Source organism: Bubalus kerabau, chromosome 9, assembly GCF_029407905.1.
Source record: "Bubalus kerabau isolate K-KA32 ecotype Philippines breed swamp buffalo chromosome 9, PCC_UOA_SB_1v2, whole genome shotgun sequence".
Lineage (NCBI taxonomy): Eukaryota > Metazoa > Chordata > Mammalia > Artiodactyla > Bovidae > Bubalus > Bubalus kerabau.
In genome coordinates, this window is record NC_073632.1 from 52,629,362 (window position 1) to 52,648,678 (window position 19,317).

Sequence of the window (19,317 nt, forward strand, 5' to 3'; positions counted from 1 at the left end):
TGAAAACAAAAACAAAAATAAACAAAGGGTTCTGATTAAACTTAAAAGCTTTTGCCCAACAAAGGAAACCATAAACAAAACATAAACAAAACTAGGAATAAGTTTAACCAAGTGTTAAAAGACTGTAAACTGAAAACTGTAAGACATTGATGAAAGAAATTGAAGATAACACAAAAAATGGAAAAATATTCTGTACTCACTGATTAGAAGAATGTTAAAATATCAATACTGTCCAAAGAACCCAGTACCCCAAAATTCATTGCAATTCCTCTCAAAATTCAAATGCCATTTTCACAGAAAATAATCCATCATAAAATGTGTATAGAACCACAACAGACCCTGAATAGCTAAAGTAATACTGGGAAAGAACAAAAATGCTGGAGGCATCACGTTCCCTGATTTCAAACAATATTAAAGAGCTAACACCCAAAACAGTATAGCATTGGCAAAAAAATGACCCATAGTATTAGCCATAAGTTCAGTCGCTCAGTTGTGTCCGACTCCTTGCAACCCCATGAATCACAGCACGCCAGGCCTCCCTGTCCATCACCAACTCCCAGAGTTCACTCAAACTCATATGCATCGAGTCAGTGATGCCATCCAGCCATCTCATCCTTTGTCGTCCCCTTCTCCTCCTGTCCCCAATCCCTCCCAGCATCAGAGTCTTTTCCAATGAGTCAACTCTTTGCATGAGGTGGCCAAAATTTTGGAATTTCAGCTTTAACATCATTCCTTCCAATGAACACCCAGGACTGATCTCCTTCAGAATGGACTGGTTGGATCTCCTTGCAGTCCAAGGGACTCTCACGAGTCTTCTCTAACACTACAGTTCAAAAGCATCATTCTTCAGCGCTCAGCTTTCTTCATAGTCCAACTCTCACATCTATACATGACTACTGGAAAAACCATAACCTTGACTAGACGGAACTTTGTTTGCAAAGTAATGTCTCTGCTTTTTAATATGCTATCTAGTTGGTCATAACTTTCCTTCCAAGGAGTAAGCGTCTTTTAATTTCATGGCTGCAATCACCATCTACAAGGATTTTGGAGGCCAAAAAAATAAAGTCAGCAAAAACAAGACCGGGAGCTGACTGTGGCTTAAATCGTGAACTCCTTATTACCAAATTCAGACTTAAATTGAAGAAAGTGGGGGAAACCACTAGACCATTCAGGTATGACCTAAATCAAATCCCTTATGATTATACAGTGGAAGTGAGAAGTAGATTTAAGGGACTAGATCTGATAGAGTGCCTGATGAACTATGGATGGAGGTTCATGACATTGTACAGGAGACAGGGTCAAGACTATCCCCATGGAAAAGAAATGAAAAGAAGCAAAATGGCTGTCTGGGGAGGCCTTACAAATAGCTGTGAAAAGAAGAGAAACCAAAAGCAAAGGAGAAAAGGAAAGAAATAAGCATCTGAATGCAGAGTTCCAAAGAATAGCTAGGAGAGATAAAAAAGCCTTCCTCAGCGATCAGTGCAAAGAAATAGAGGAAAACAACAGAATGGGAAAGACTAGGGATCTCGTCAAGAAAATTAGAGATACCAAGGAAACATTTCATGCAAAGATGGGCTCAATAAAGGACAGAAATGGTATGGACCTAACAGAAGCAGAAGATATTAAGAAGAGGTGGCAAGAATACACAGAAGAACTGTACAAAAACAATCTTCATAACCCAGATAACCACGATGGTGTGATCACTCATCTAGAGCCAGACATCTTGGAATGTGAAGTCAAGCGGGCCTTAGAAAGCATCACTACGAACAAAACTAGTGAAGGTGATGGAATTCCAGTTGAGCCATTTCAAATCCTGAAAGATGATGCTGTCAAAGTGCTGCATTCAATGTACCAGCAAATTTGGAAAACGCAGCAGTGGCCACAGGACTGGAAAAGGGCAGTTTTCATTCCAATCCCAGAGAAAGGCAATGCCAAAGAATGCTCAAACTACCACACAATTGTACTCATCTCACATGCTAGTAAAGTAATGCTCAAAATTCTCCAAGCCACGCTTCAGCAATATGTGAACTGTGAACTTCCAGATGTTCAAGCTTGATTTAGAAAAGGCAGAGGAACCAGAGATCAAATTGCCAACATCTGCTGGATCATGGAGAAAGCAAGAGAGTTCCAGAAAAATATCTATTTCTGCTTTGTTGACTATGCCAAAGCCTTTGACTGTGTGGATCACAATAAACTGTGGAAAATTCTGAAAGAGATGGGAATACAGGACTACCTGACCTGCCTCTTGAGAAACCTGTATACAGGTCAGGAAGTAGCAGTTAGAACTGGACATGAAACAACAGACTGGTTCCAAACAGGAAAGAGAGTACATCAAGGCTGTATATTGTCACTCTGCTTATTTAACTTATATGCAGAGTACATCATGAGAAACGTTGGGCTGGAAGAAGCACAAGCTGGAATCAAGATTGCCGGGAGAAATATCAATAACATCAGATATGCAGATGAGACCACCCTTATGGCAGAAAGTGAAGAGGAACTAAAAAGCCTCTTGTTGAAAGTGAAAGAGGAGAGTGAAAAAGTTGGCTTAAAGCTCAACATTCAGAAAACTAAGATCATGGTCCCATCACTGGTCCCATCTGGTCCCATCACTTCATGGGAAATAGATGGGGAAACAGTGGAAACAGTGTCAGTATTAACCATAGTATTGGCAAGAAAAAAAAAAAAAACAGATACATACATCAACAGAACAAAATAGAAATCCCCAAATTAACTCATATCTATATGGGCAATTAAGTTACAATAAAGGAGGCTGAATAAATAATGGAGAAAGTGCAATCTCTTCAATAAATAGTGTTGGGAAAATTGGACAGCCACATGGAAAAAAATGAAAGAATGAAACTGTACCCCAAAATTAACTCAAAATGTACTGAAACCTGGACACACAACCTGGAAGCATTAAACTTCTAGAAGAAAACAAAGGTGTAAGCTTCTTGTTATCAGTGTTGGGGATTTTTTGGCTTTGATGCTAAAAGCAAAGGCAATAAAAGCATACAATCAAGTAGAACAATATCAAACTAAAAAGCTTCTGCACAGCAAGGGAAACCATCAACAAAACAAAAGTGCAACCTACCAAATAGGAGAAAATACTGATAACCATTAAAATCCACGGGGATTGATAAACACGGGGCTTCCCTAGTGGCTCAGTGGTAAAGAATCCATCTGCCAATGTAAGAGATATAGGTTCAATCCCTGGGTCAGAAAGAGCCCCTGGAGAAGGGAAAGGCAACCCACTCCAGTGTTCTTGCCTGGGAAATCCCATGGACAGAGGAACCTAGTAGGCTACAGTCCATGGGGTCACAAAAGAGTCAGACATGATTTAGCAGCTAAACAACAATAACAATCCAAAATATATGAAAAACTCATACAATTGAAAAGCAAAATAAGAAATAATCTAATTTATGGTCCAACCAAAAGACACAGACTGGCCAGATACAAAAACAAGACCCATATATATATGCTATCTACAAGAGACTCAGTTCAGACCTAGGGACACATACAGACTGAAAGTTGAGGGGATGAAAAAGATATTCCACATAAATGGAAATCAAAAGAAAGCTGGAGTAGCAATACTCATATCAGATAAAATAGACTTTAAAATAAAGACTGTTACCAGAGATAAGGGAGGTCACTACATAATGATCAAGGGATCAATCCAAGAAGATTAACAATATTAAATATAAGTATTTATGCACCCAACATAGGAACACCTCAATCCATAAGGTAAATGCTAATACCCATAAAAGGTAAAATCGACAGGAGCTCAATAACAGTGGAGGCCTTTAGCGCCTCACTTACACCAAGGGACAGGTCATCCAGACAGAAAATCAATAAGGAAACACAGGCCTTAAATGATAACATTAGACAAGATGGACTTAATTGATATTTATAGACCATTTCATTCAAAAGCAGCAGAATACACATTCTTTTCAAGTACATATAGAATTTTTTTCAGAAAGATCACATGCTGGGCCACAAGCAAGCCTTGATAAATTCAAGAAAGTTAAAATTATATCAAGTAGCTTTTCCAACCAAAATGCTATTAGAAATAAATTACAGGAAAAAACTGTAAAAAACACAAACAGATGGAGACTAAAACAGTATGTTACCAAACAACCAATGAATCACCAAAGAAATCAAAGAGGAAATTAAAAAAATACCAAGAGACAAATGACAATGAAAATATGATGATCCAAAACATATGGTATGCAACAAAAGCAGTTCTTAGAAGGAAGTTTATAGCAAAACAATCTTACCTCAGGAAACAAGAAAAAAATCTCAAATAAACAACTAAACCTTATACCTAAAACAATTAGAGGAAGAACACAGAAAACCTAAAGTTAGTAGAAGCAAAGAAATCATAAAGATCAGAGAAGAAATAAATGAGAGACGAAGAAGACAATATAAAAGATTAATGAAACTAAAAGCAGGTTCTTTGAAATGGTAATTAAATAAAATTGATAAGACTTTACCAGGCTCATTAAAAAAAGTGAGAGCTCAAATCAATAAAGTCAGAAATGAAAAGTTACAACTGACACCACAGAAATGCAAAAGATCATAAAAGATGATTACAAGCAACTATATGCCAATAAAATGGTCAACCTAGAAGAAATGGGCAAATTCCCAGAAACATACAACCTTCCAAAACTGAACAAGGAAAAAACAGAAAACATAAAGAGACCAATCACAGTATTGAAATTGAAACTGTGACTTTAAAAATTCCAATAAACAAAAGTCCAGGAATAGATGGCTTCACAGGGAAATTCTGTCAAATGTCAAACATTAAAGAAGAGTTAACACCTATCCTTCTGAAACTCTTCCCAAAAAATGGCAGAGGAAGGAACTCTTGCAAACTCATTCTATGAGGCCACCATCACCCTGATACCAAAAGCAGACAAAGATACCACAAAAAAAGAAAACTACAGGCCAATATCACTGATGAACATAGATGCAAAAATTCTCAACAAAATACTAGTAAACCAAATCCAATAATACATTAAAAGGATCATCCACCATGATCAAATGGGAATCATCCCAGAGATGCAAGGATTTTTCAATATCTGTAAATCAATCATTGTGATTCACCAATTAGCAAATTGAATAAAACCGTATGATAATCTCAATAGATGCAATAAAAGTTTTGACAAAGTTCAACAACCCATTTATGATAAAAAGAAAAGAAAGCTCCAGAAAATGGGCACAGAGGGAACATACCACAACATAATAAATGTCATATATGAAAAACCCACAGCAAATATTCTCAATCATGAAAAGCTGAAAGCATTTTCTCTAGAGATCAGAAACAAAGTAAGGATGTCCACTCCCACCACTTTTATTCAACATAGCTTTGGAAGGGTGTCCAAAACATAGTTTTGGAAGGATGTTCACTCCCACCACTTTTATTCAACATATTTTTGGAAGCTATGGTAATCAAAAAAGAAATAAAAGGAATCCAAATTGGAAAAAAGGAAGTAAAATCATCACTGCTTTCAGATGACATGATACTATACGCAGAAAATCTTCAAGATGCTACCAGAAAACTACTCAGTTCAGTTCAGTCCCTCAGTTGTGTACGACTCTTTGTGACCCCATAGACTGCAGCACGCCAGGCTTCCCTGTCCATCACCAACTCCCGGAGCTTGCTCAAACTCATATCCATCAAGTCAGTGATGCCATCCAACCATCTCATCCTCTGTCATCCTCTTCCCCTTCTGCCTTCAATCTTTCCCAGCATCAGGGTCTTTTTTAATGAGTCTTCGCATCAGGTGGCCAAAGTATTGGAGTTTCAGTTTCAGCATCAGTCCTTCCAGTGAATATTCAGGACTGATTTCCTTTAGGATACACTGGTTGGATCTCCTTGCTGTCCAACGGACTCTAAGAAAGAGTCTACTTTAAAACCACAGTTCAAAAGCATCAGTTCTTCAGTGCTCAGTTTTCTTTATGGTCCACCTCTCACATTCATAGATGACTACTAGATAAACCACAGCTTTGATTATACAGATCTTTGTTGGCAAAGTAATGTCTCTGCTTTTTAATACGCTGTATAGGTTGGTAATAGCTTTTCTTTTAAGGAGCAAGAGTCTTTTAATTTCATGGCTGTAGTCACCATCTGCAGTGATTTTGAAGCCCCCCAAAATAAAGTCTCTCACCATTTCTATTGTTTCCCCATCTATTTGCCATGAAGTGATGGGACCGGATGCCATGATCTTTGTTTTCTGAATGTTGACTTTTAAGCCAACTTTTTCACTCTCCTCTTTCACTTTCATCAAGAAGCTCTTTAGTTCTTTTTTGCTTTCTGCCATAAGGGTGGTGCTATCTGCATATCTGAGGTTATTGATATTTCTCCCAGAAATCTTGATTCCAGCTTGTACTTCTTCCTGCCAGGCATTTTGTATGATGTACTCTGAATATAAGTTAAATAAGCAGGGTGACAATATACAGCCTTGACATACTCCTTTCCTGATTTGGAACCAGTCTGTTGCTTCATGTTTAGTTCTAAATGTTGCTTCTTGACCTACATACAGATTTCTCAAGAGGCATGTTAGGTGGTCTGGTATTCCCATCTCTTGAAGAATCTTCCACAGTTTGTTGTGATCCACACAGTCAAAGGCTTTGGCAGAGTCAATAAAGCAGAAATAGATGTTTCTCTGGAACTCTCTTGCTTTTTCAGTGATCCAACGGATGTTGGCAATTTGATCTCTGGTTCCTCTGCCTTTTCTAAAACCAGCTTGAACATCTGGAAGTTCATGGTTCACATACTGTTGAAGCCTGGCTTGGAGAATTTTGAGCATTACTTTGCTAGTGTGTGAGATGAGTGCAATTGTGCAGTAGTTTGAGCATTCTTTGGCATTGCCTTTCTTTGGGATTGGAATGAAAACTGACCTTTTCCAGTCCTGTGGCCACTGCTAAGTTTTGCAAATTTGCTGGCATATTGAGCGCAGCACTTTCACAGCATCATCTTGTGATTTGAAATAGCTCAACTGGAATTCCATCACCTCCACTAGCTGTGTTCATAGTGATGTTTCCTAAGGCCCACTTGACTTTACATACCAGGATGATTGGCTCTAGGTGAGTGATCACACCATCATGGTTATCTGAGTTATGAAGATCTTCTTTGTACAGTTCTTCTGTGTATTCTTGCCACCTCTTCTTAATATCTGCTGCTTCTGTTAGGTCCATACTGTTTCTGTCCTTTATTGTGCCCATCTTTGCATGAAATTTTCCCTTGGTCTCTCTCATTTTCTTGAAGAGATCTCTAGTCTTTCCCATTCTAATGTTTCTCTCTATTTCTTTGCACTGATCACTGAGGAAAGCTCTCTTATCTCTCCTTCCTATTCTTTGGAACTCTCCATTCAAATGGGTATATCTTTCCTTTTCTCCTTCACCTTTAGATTCTCAGCTAATTGTAAGGTTTCTTCAGACACCATTTGGCCTTTTTGCATTTCTTTTTTGGGCGATGGTCTTGATCACTGCCTCTTGTACAATGTCATGAATCTCCATCCATAGTTCTTCAGGCACTCTGTTTATCATATCTAATAAGGATAAACCTCTTATCCTTATCCATTAGATGGCAGACAGAATGAAAACCACAGTCACAGAAAACCAAGCAAACTGATCACATGGACCACAGCCTTGTCTAACTCAATGAAACTATGAGCCCTGCCATGTAGGGCCACCCAAGACAGATGGGTCGTGGTGGAGAGTTTTGACAAAATGTGGTCCACTGCAGAAGGGAATGGCAAACCACATAAGTATTCTCACCTCGAGAACCCCATGAACAGTATGAAAAGGCAAAAAGATAGGGCACTGAAAGAAAACTACTAGAGCTCATTAATGAATTTGGTAAAGGTGCAAGATACAAAATTAATACACAGAAAATCTCTTGCATTTCTATACACTAATGACATTTGATCAGAAAGAGAAGGAAACAATGTCATATCACTGCAACAAAAATAATAAAATACCTAGGAATAAACCTACCTAAAGAAGCAAAAGAGCTGGACTCAGAAAACTACAAGATGCTAATGAAGGAAATCAAAGCCAACACAAACAAATGGAGAGATACACCATGTTCTTGGATTGGAAGAATCAATATTGTTAAAGTGACTATACTATGCAAAGTAATATACAGATTCAGTGCAATCCCTGTCAAATTACAATGGCACTGTTTACAGAAATAGAACAAAAAATTTTACAATGTATATGGAAACACAAAACACCCTGAATAGCTAAGCAATCTTGAGGAAAAAAAAAAAAAAATGAAGCTGATGGAAGCTGACTTCTCACTATATTACAAAGCTACAGTAATCAGAACAGTATAGTACTATCTCAAAAACAGAAATAAAGATCAATGGAACAGAACAGAAAGTCCAGAGATAAACCCATGCACCGATGATCAACTAATCTATGACACAGGAGACAGGAATATACAATGGAGAAGAGACCGTCTCTTCAATAAGTGGTGCTGGGAAAACTGGACAGCTACATGTAAAAGAATGAAATTAGAACATTCTCCAACACCATACACAAAAATAAACTCAAAATGGATTAAAGACCTAAATGTAATATTGAATATTATAAAACTGTTAGAGGAGAATAGAGGCAGAACACTCTCTGACATACTCTAGGACATACTCCACCTCCTAGAGTAATGAAAATAAAAATAAACAAATGGACCTAATTAAACTTAAAAGATTTTGCACAACAAAGGATACCATAAATAAAAAGTTAAACCTACAGAATGGGAGACAATGTTTTCAAACAATGTGACCAAAAAGGCATTAATCTCCAAAATACACCAACAGCTCCTAAAGCTCAATATCAAAAGTCCAAATAACCCATTCAAAAATTGAGTGAAAGATCTAAATAGACATTCCTCCAAAGAAGACATATAGATGGCCAAATAGCATCTGAAAAGATGCTCAACACCACTAATTATTTAGTTCAGTTCAGTCGCTCAGTTGTGTCTGACTCTTTGTGACCCATGAATTGCAGCACACCAGGCCTCCCTGTCCATCACTAATTCCCAGAGTTCACCCAAACTCACATCCATTGAGTTGGTGATGCCATCCAGCCATCTCATCCTCTGTTGTCCCCTTCTCCTCCTGCCCCCAATCCCTCCCAGCATCAGAGTCTTTTCCAATGACACACTCTTCACATGAGGTAACCAAAGTATTGGAGTTTCAGCTTTAGCATCATTCCTTCCAAAGAAATTCCAGGGCTGATCTCCTTTAGAATGGACTGGTTGGATCTCCTTGCAGTCCAAGGGACTCTCAAGAGTCTTCTCCAACACCACAGTTCAAAAGCATCAATTCTTTGGCGCTCAGCTTTCTTCACAGTCCAAGTCTCACATCCATACATGACCACTGGAAAAACCATAGCCTTGACTAGAAGGACCTTTGTTGGCAAAGTAATGTCTCTGCTTTTCAATATGCTATCTAGGTTGGTCATAACTTTCCTTCCAAGGAGTAAGCATCTTTTAATTTCATGGCTGCAGTCACCATCTGCAGTGATTTTGGAGCCCAAAAAATAAAGTCTGACACTGCTTCCACTGTTTCCCCATCTATTTCCCATGAAGTGATGGGACCAGAGAAATGCAAATCAAAATTATAATGAGATATCATCTCACACTGGTCAGAATGGCCATCATCAAAATGTCTACAAACAATAAATACTAGAGAGAGTGTGGAGAAAATGGAACCTTCCTGCACTGTTGGTGACAATGTAAACTGGTACAACCATTATGGAGAACGATATGGAGGGTCCTTAAAAACTAAAAGTAGAACTACTTTATGATCCAGCAATCGCACTCCTGGGCATATGCCCAGAGAAAATCATAATTCAAAAAGTTACACATGGGGCTTCCCTGGTGGCTCAGTGGTAAAAAATCCACCTGCCAATTTCAGGAGACATAGTTTCAATCCCTGATCTGGGAAGATTCCACATGCTGTCTAACAACTAAGCCTGCGTGCCCCAACTGTTGAGCCTGTGTTCTAGAGCCCAGGGACTGCAGCTATTGAGCCCACGTGACCTAGAGCCTGTGCTCTGCAACAGAGAAGCCACCGCAGTGAGAAGCCTGTGCACTGCAACGAAGAGCTGCCCCCTGCTCCCAGCAACTAAAGAAGAGCCCACACAGCAATGAAGACCCAGCACAACCAAAAACAAATAAATAAAATTATTTTTTAAAAGTTACATGCACACCAATGTTCATTGCAGCACTATTTACAATAGCCAAGACATGGAAACACCCTAAATATCCACTGACAGATGAATGGCTAAAAAAGATGTGGTGCATATATACAATGAAATATTAGTCATAAAAAGGCATGAAATAATGCCATTTGCAGCAACATGGAGATCTTCATACTAAGTGGAGTCAAACAGGGAAAGACAAACACATATGATATCCCTTGTCTATGGAATCTTAAAAAAATGAAATAAATGAATTTATTTACAAAACAGAAACTGATTCACAGACCTAGAAAACAAACTTATGGTTACCAAAATAGGAAGGTGCTGAGTGGATAAATTAGGAGTTGGGATTTATATACACTGCTATATATTAAATTGATAATCAACAAGGACCTACTGTACTGCACAGGGAACTCTACTCAATACTCTATAATAACCTATATTGTAAAATAATCTGAAAAAGAATAGATTGTATATGTATAACTGAATGACTATGCTATACACCTGAAATTAACACAATATTGTAAATCAAATATATTCCTATATAATTTTTTAAATTAAAATAAAGATACTAAGCAGAAAATTTATTTCAGGAATTAATAAAGTGAAGAAATAGAGCAGGGCAAGTGAAAAGGCCATGACAAAGGATGCCATTTTAATCAAGAAGTTTGGCAAGGACTCCTTTAAGGGAAGTATCATTTGAACAAAGATCTGAACCTGGCAGGACAGACTGAAGTAGACAGATGGTTCAGCCCAGGTGATGCCATATGAAGTGCTGAGCAAGAAAAGAACAGGGTCAGGCCCAGTAACCATGTGGGACACTGACTGCAGGGGACATGAAGAGAAGCAGGAGAACCATAAGGATAGCAGATGGTCTTAGCATCTTTAAGGAATTTTGGGGTTTGGGCAATTGGAACCCACCATCAGAAAAATAATTCTGACCTGCTACCTCATGGATGAACCTCAAAAACATCATACTAACTGAAAGAAGCCAGACATAAATGACCATGTCCTGCATGATTGCATTTATATGAAGTGTCCAGACTACACAAAACTATAAAGACAGAAGAACATAGATAAGAGGTTGCCTAGAGTCTGGGGTGCATATGAGGCTTATGTATAATAATTGGGGATGCATATAACCCAGCAATCCCACTGCTGGGCATACACACCAAGGAAACCAGAACTGAAAGAGACACGTATACCCCAATGTTCATCGCAGCACTGTTTACAATAGCTAGGACACGGAAGCAACCTAGATGTCCATTAGCAGACAAATGGATAAGAAAGCTGTGGTACATATACACAATGGAATATTACTCAGCATTTAAAAGAATGCATTTGAATCAGTTCTAATGAGGTGGATGAAACTGGAGCCTACTATACAGAGTGAAGTAAGTCAGAAAGAAAAACGCCAATACAGCATATTAATGCATATATACAGAATTTAGAAAAATGGTAATGATGACCTTATATGCGAGACAATAAAAGAGACACAGATAAAAAAAATAGACTTTTGAACTATGTGAAAGAGGCGATAGTGGGATGATTTGAGAGAATAGCATTGCAACATGTATATTGCCATATGTGAAATAGCTCACCAGTCCAAGTTCAATGTGTTAAACAGGGCACTCAAAGTTGGTGCACTGGGACAACCCAGAGGGATGGGATGGGGAAAGGAGGTGGGAGGGGGGTTCGGGATGGGGGACACAGGTACACCTGTGGCTGATTCATGTCAATGTATGGCAAAAACCACCACAGTATTATAAAGTAATTAGCCTCTAATTAAAATAAATAAGTTAATTTAAAAAATAATTGAGCATGAAGGATCTTACTGGGGTGATGAAAATCTTCTAAAGTTGAATTACAGTAATGGTTGCACACCCTAGTAAATTTACAAAAAAGTCATTGTGTTGCACACTTGAATGGATGGTTTTCATGGTATGTACATTATACTTAAATAAGATTGTCAAAATAAATGCTGATAGAGAAATCGAAAGCAGCAAATGAACCTCTGAATGAGCACCATCAGGAACAGCCACCCGCAAGGGTCATGTAGGAGAGGCAGGTGATGGGGAGGAATTGAGATTAAGTTTGTTCATCAGGTCTGGGCAAGGAGGATGAGGACTATTTTGAGCAGGGTCCTTACATCAGAGTTCACCTCCCAAGGTACCACTTTGTCCCTCTCCTCTCTACTGAGTCTAGTCTTATAGATCAGATTGCTGATACCATGTCTTGCAAATCATGCCTTGAATCCATTTCTCTCTGCTCAAGGTTCAGGGACTCCTGCAGACACGTTTCTGCAGCAGCTGAATGCAATCAGAAGGCACAAGACAAGCAGACTCGGTTAACACTGGGTGAACATCTAAGAATCTATCATTTCCTCTACTGTTCAAGAGAAACTGGCTTGATGGCCATTTATGGGAGTTACAAATGACAACAAACCCTAGAAGTTGTAAACAAACCAGCTTCATGGTAATATGTATTTTAGAAAGTGATTTACATTCAATTGGCAATGAAAATATATTACTGTTCTCTGACTCCAAAGTATTATAGGCTTCGATAAGTATCAAAGGCAAGAGCTTACAGTCACTTTGAAGAGGGAATCAAACTGAGGTTAACCTGAACACAAGGTCAGCATCAAAACAGAACCCAAAATTCTAGGGGAAATGATGGAAGTTTACACAAGTAACACCACATTACCCCTCCCAGGACACTGAGGTGCTCGCTCTAGGAATGGCCTTTTCTAGAATGCCAGGGTTACCCTCCACCTCAATCCCCGGGAGCTGCACATACCTGGTGTCTCTAGGCACACCAGCAACTCCCCAGCTCTGCCACTGCTCTGGTCTCAGCTCAGGGTACAATTCCCTCTAACTCTTTGGAGAGCTGGTCAATGGGAAAGTCTTTGGGAGGGAAGGTAAATGGGAGGGGCTTCATCAGTTGTTAACACCTGAACTTCTGTGCTGACTGCACTATTTCCTAGTGAATAGCAAGGCTGTGCCTGCGTGTGAGTGGAAGTGAGTTTCCACTTAGCAAAGGAGAGAATGGTCAGAATACAGTGGTAGATTCTGAAAGAGGTGATTCCAGGAGGGAAATTAGTGAACAGATATTGCAGACCTTACCTACCTCTTACTCTTGATCTCCGGTCTCAGCCTGGGAATGCTGTTACCTGACCTCACCTGTCATAGAGGAGTTTACCCCCACCCCAATCCCACAATGCCTAGAGGGCCAGCTGAGAGCAATGATTAAGGTGGTAAAAATACAACTGATTCTTAAACAAAACAGGTGTGATGTACATGGGTCCACTTATACCCCGATTCAGAGAAGGCAATGGCACCCCACTCCAGTACTCTTGCCTGGGAAATCCCATGGATGGAGGAGCCTGGTAGGCTATAGTCCTTGGGGTCGCTAAGAGTTGGACACAACTGAGCGACTTCTCTTTCACTTTTCACTTTGATGCATTGGAGAAGGAAATGGCAACCTACTCCAGTGTTCTTGCCTGGAGAATCCCAGGGACAGGGGAGCCTGGTGGGCTTCCATCTATGGGGTTGCACAGAGTCGGACATGACTGAAGCGACTTAGCAGCAGCAGCATACCCAGATTATTTTTTCCCCATAAATACTACAGTACTACACCATCTGTGGTTAGTTGAATCCATGGACATGGAACCTTGGAAACCATGGAACGATGTATCTGGCAGGAAAACTGTAAGTTATATGTAGATTTTCAATTGGATGGATTGTTGATGACCTTGACCCTCACATCGTTCAAGTGTTAGCTGTACAGAGGTTTTATAGTTGGAACCAGTCCAAACTGGTGAAGGAAAATTATTAGACACATAGGAAGCAGAATTAATTCACACAGATACTAGCCACCTCTATACAGGCTCAGGCATCAGTGCTTTTTATCCCAGAAGTGGCACAACTTTGAGAAAAAGTTATTGATATTTTAAAATTATTGCAAAAATAAATATGGTAATTTTTTATAGTTGTAATTTAGATTTACAGAAAAGTTGCTAAAATGATACAGGGAGAACCCATATGCCTTTTATACAGATTTTCCCAGTGTTAACATCTTCTGTAATCAATGGAATTATCAAAGCTTGGAAACTCTCACTGATACAATACAATTAACGAACCTACACACTTTATTTAAATTTTGTCAGTTTTTCCCTACATGTCTTTTTTTCTTCTCCTGGTAGCACATTGTATTTGGTTCTCACGTCCCTTTAGTCCCCTTAAGTCTGAGCACCTCAGTTTTTCCTTGCCTTTCAATGACCCTGACTCCGTGGAAGAGGACTGGCTCTGGTTATCTGTAGAACATCCCTCATTTTTTGTTTGTCTGATGTTTTCTCACATAATAAAGTTATGCATTTTGGGCAAGAATGCTCCAGATATGATGCTGTGACCTTTTCGGTGTATCATATCAGGGGGTGCACAGTGTGGATATGTCTCATCCTGGTGATATTAATTTGGATTGCTTGGTTAAGGTGGTATCTACCTGGTTTCTCCACTGTAAAGTTAACCACGTTTCCCTCTTGAAGATTACCTTATAATTTCATGATAGTTATATTTTACCTAAATTAAGACACATATTCAATGTCACCTTTTGGAAAGGTATTTGAGACAAATTACAATAAGATACATACAAATTAGATTCTTGTGTATCCTATCTCGACAAATAGTCCTTTTCTGTTTCCAAAACCTGGAGGAGGTCTTGATATTTCCTTCTTAAATCCGGTCATCATCAGATTCTACTAAGTCCATCTTCTGTTAATATATATGCCTCTCAGCCGTGTCCACTTCTCTCCATTTTCACCACGTTTCATAATTTGTCTACCTGACTCCATGTCTTGATCCTCTCAAATCCTATCTACTTACTAACTCCAGAGTGAGCTTTAAAAATCAAATAAGGGGGGCTTCCTGCATAAGCCAATGCAGGAGACATGGGTTTGATCCCTGGTCTGGAAAGATCCTACATACCACAGAGCAACTAAGCCCGTGGGCCACAACTATTGAGCGGGTGCTCTAGAGCCTGTGGTCTGCAACAAGAGAAGCCACTGCAATGGGAAGCCTGTGCACCACAGCTAGAGAGTAGTCCCCACTTGCCACATCTAGAAAGAAGCCTATCCAGCAACAAAGACCCAGCACAGCCATAAATAAGTTAAAAAAAATAATTAAAAAAAAAAAAAAAACCAAATAAGGGGACTTCCCTGGTGGTCCAGTGGCTAAGACTCCAAGCTCCCAGTGCAGGGGGCCTGGGTTTGATCCCTGGCCAGGGAACTAGATCCCACATGCCACAACTAAGAGTTTGCATGCTGCAACTGAAGATTTCCTGTGTGCCACAACTAAGACCTGGCACAACCAAATAAAATTTTAAAAAAGAAAAAGCAAATAAGGCCAGGTTACCTCCCACTCTGGGCCTCCGGTAGCTTCCCACTGCTCTAAAGCAGAAATGATCTGGGTAGCAAACACTGGAATGGTCCCTCTTCATGAACTGCAGATAAAATGATCCCCGGGTAACTGAAAAAGTTAATCTCCCAGCTGCAAATCAGAATCCACCAGGGAGCCTGTTAAAACTATAAACCCACAGGCTCCTACCCACAGAGATTCCAACTCAGAGGAAGAACCTGGGATCCACTCTATAACAAGCTTCCCAGGTGATCCAGATGGAGGGTCAGCTGAAGAATCACTGTTACTCAACATGGTGCTTGTTCTTAGGGGGAGCTATGAGAAAGATTTCCTCTGATTTCTAAATTTCTGTAATGTTATTTTAATTCTTCTCTAATCATTAAATGCACCTAAATATATTTGAAATTAAATAAAAAATCTGCCAAATAAGAAGTCCTAGCATATTCTAACCTCTGTTGAATCTGTACATATTACAGACTGTTATAATTTTCTTACTTAGAAAGGTGATCATTTTATTTCATTAAATTTAACTTTAATATCTTAATTTTAACTAACTTTAACTAAATTAAAATTTAACTTTAATATTCATTAAATTTAACTCCCTAGTAGTATAGATATAATCCTTCTGACATCCTGATATGAAGTCTTATTGTCCTTAATATTAAAGATCCCAACCACTGCTAGTTTCTAGCAAAGACTTTTTCAAGCTCTGGTCCCCATATTTTAAATATGCACACAGCAGTGTGCCAGGCTGTGGCACCTTAGGTGCCAACTACGTGTCATGTAGGCACCTGAGGTTTGAATCACAAATACAGTCAGTTCCAGTAGTAAATACTGCCTTTTTAGTCATTCCAAATATTTTCAAATTTAAATAAAAATTAAGCAATTTCAAAAACTCTAGAAAGTGATTATTTATGTCATTTATTATATTTTTATAGGGATTGAGACATTTCAAAACCCTGTCAGACTTACATAAGCCTCAGCACCATTCCCAACAGTAATCCTTTGCCTTATTTTTAAGCAAAATACACATTATCAATGAGACTTAGAGTCAAGTTAAATATGTAATATTTGGAAGGAAAGCTGTAACAAACCTAGATAGCATATTAAAAAGCAGAGACATCATTTTGGCAACAAAGGTCCGTACAGTCAAAGCTATGGTTTTTCCAGTAGTCATGTATGGATGTGAGACCTGGACCATAAAGAAGGCTGAACTCCGAAGGATCGATGCTTTCCAACTGTGGTGTTGGAGAATACTCTTGAGAGTCTCTTGGCCTACAAGGAGATCAAACCACTCAGTTCTAAAGGAAATCAACCCTAAATATTCATTGGAAGGACTGATACTGAAGCTCCAATACTTTGGCCACCTGATGCGAAGAGCTGACTCATTGGAAAAGACCCTGATGCTGGGAAAGACTGGGGCAGAAGAAGAAGGGCGTGCCAGAAAAAGAAATTTTTGGATGACATCATCAACTCAATGGACATGAGTTTCAGAAACTCCGGGAGATAGCGAAGGACAAGGAAGCGTGGCATGCTGCAGTCCATGGGGTCGCAAATAGTTGGACACAACTTAGCAACTGAACAACAACAACAAAATATTTAATATGAACACATATTTTATTTCCCAATAAAGTAAGAGAAGTGTCATTTAAATTCAGTTAGACCGTTTTTATAATTAGCATGCACCTCCCTCTGCTTCTGGAAGGGTTCTGTAGTTCAACTTAAGGGGGGAAATGCTGGCAGAGAGAGACAAGACAGGCCAGTAGGCAGTCTATATTGGCCTGTGATGGGGCTGTAACTACCTGGTTCCCTAAGTTCTTCTTCTCTAAGTCAGAATCTCATAGACTGTGCCTCCTTCCCAAGCCTAATTCCTTCACCACCTCTTCCTTTGTTAGTTGTGTGTGTGTGTGTGTGTGTGACAAAAATACCTTTTTTTTAATCATGTTGCATGGCATGCAAGATCTTAGTTCCCTGACTAGCAATCGAACCTGGGCCTCAGTGGAAGCATGGAGTCCTAACCACTGGACCTCCAGGGAATGTGCAAAAGTATATATATTTTTTTTAACTTCCAAGAAAAACTTGATGTAAACTATGAAAAAATCTTGATTAAGGAATGCAGTTTCTTTGGGTAATGTTTTCTGTTTTGGTTTATTGATGAGGAAAATATAAGTATCAAGATAAAGTTTTGTCACTTTTGCTTGTAAATGAAGCAACTGACAAAGGATTTATCTCCAAATACAAGCAGTTCATGAAGCTCAGTATCAGAAAAACAAACAACCAAATAAAAAAATGGGCAGAAGACCTAAACAGACATTTCTCAAAGGAGACATACAGATGGCCGACAAACATATGAAAAGATGCTCAAATTGCTCATTATTATACAAATTCAAATCAAAACTACAATGAGGTATCACCTCACACGGATCAGAATGGCCATCATCAAAAAGACTGCAAGTAATAAATGCTGGAGAGGGCGTGGAGAAAAGTGAACCCACTTGCACTGTTGCTGCTGCTGCTGCTGCTAAGTCACTTCAGTCGTGTCCGACTCTGTGCGACCCCATGGACTGCAGCCTACCAGGCTCCCGTGTCCATGGGATTCTCCAGGCAAGAGTACTGGAGTGGGTTGCCATTGTCTTCTCCCTTGCACTGTTGCTAGGAATGTGAATTTATACACATGTTCTCCATAACCACTACAGAGAACAGTACGGAGGTTCCTTAAAAGTAGAACTACCATATGACCTAGCAATCCCACTACAGGGCATATACCCTGAGAAAACCATAATTCGAAAAGACATATGTACTCCAGTGTTCACTGCACCACTATTTATAACACCCAGGACATGGAAACAACCTAGATGTCCATCAATAGATGAATGGATACAGAAGATGTAGGACATATATACAATGGAATATTACTTAGCCATAAAAAGGAACAAAATTGGGTCATTTGTAGTGATGTGGATGAACCTAGAGGCTGTCGTACAAAGTGAAGTCAGAAAGAAAAACAAACGTTCTATATTAAGGTATATATATGGAATATAGGAAAATGATTCTAATGAACCTATTTGCAAGGCAGGAACAGAGGTTCAGACATAGAGAAGGGATTTGTGGACACGGGTGGGGAAGGAGAGGATGGGATAAATTGAGAGAGTAGCACTGACATACATACACTACCATGTGTAAAATAAGATAGCCGGTGGGAAGCTGCTGTATAGCTCAGGAGGCTCACAGGGAACTCAGCTCCGTGTTCTGTGATGACCTAGAGGAGCGGAATGGGAGGGTGGGAGGGCAGCTCAAGAGCTAGGGGATATATGTATACAAATAGCTATATCATTTTGTTGTACAGCAGAAACTAACACAATATTGTAAAGCAATTATACTCCAATTAAAAAAAAATAAATGCCAAAAAAAGAAGGAGAAGGAAAACTTTAAAGGGAAAAAAAAATAAAGCTTTATCAAACTCTGGCCATATGCAAAACATGGGAAAATGGAAAATGCATGAAGCCTTGAAAATTCAGTATTCTATGTTTAACTATTTCCCTTTGAGTTTGCAGTCTGAAATGTAAATACAATAAACTCCAAATGAGTGAGTCATAAAATCGACTGGGAGAATTAATCAGGGGTTTCTCCAATAGGCACTTTTATCTTGTGTGGAATTTTTCATGTAGATTACAACAGCATTTTTACAAAAAAGTAA

At 39.1% G+C, this 19,317-nt stretch overlaps 1 long non-coding RNA gene across 6 annotated transcripts in view; it reads right to left on the minus strand.

The window, feature by feature from the left end:
* The window catches only part of LOC129619875 (uncharacterized), a 51,777-nt gene extending 35,410 nt beyond the window's left edge, over window positions 1-16,367 (minus strand). For 2 of the 6 annotated variants that reach the window (XR_008698201.1, XR_008698200.1), the window contains exon 1: window positions 15,618-16,367. This is a non-coding gene — a long non-coding RNA (uncharacterized LOC129619875). The other 4 variants (XR_008698204.1, XR_008698199.1, XR_008698202.1 and 1 more) reach the window with 3 other exon arrangements.
* Between the last annotated feature and the right edge of the window lie 2,950 nt (window positions 16,368-19,317).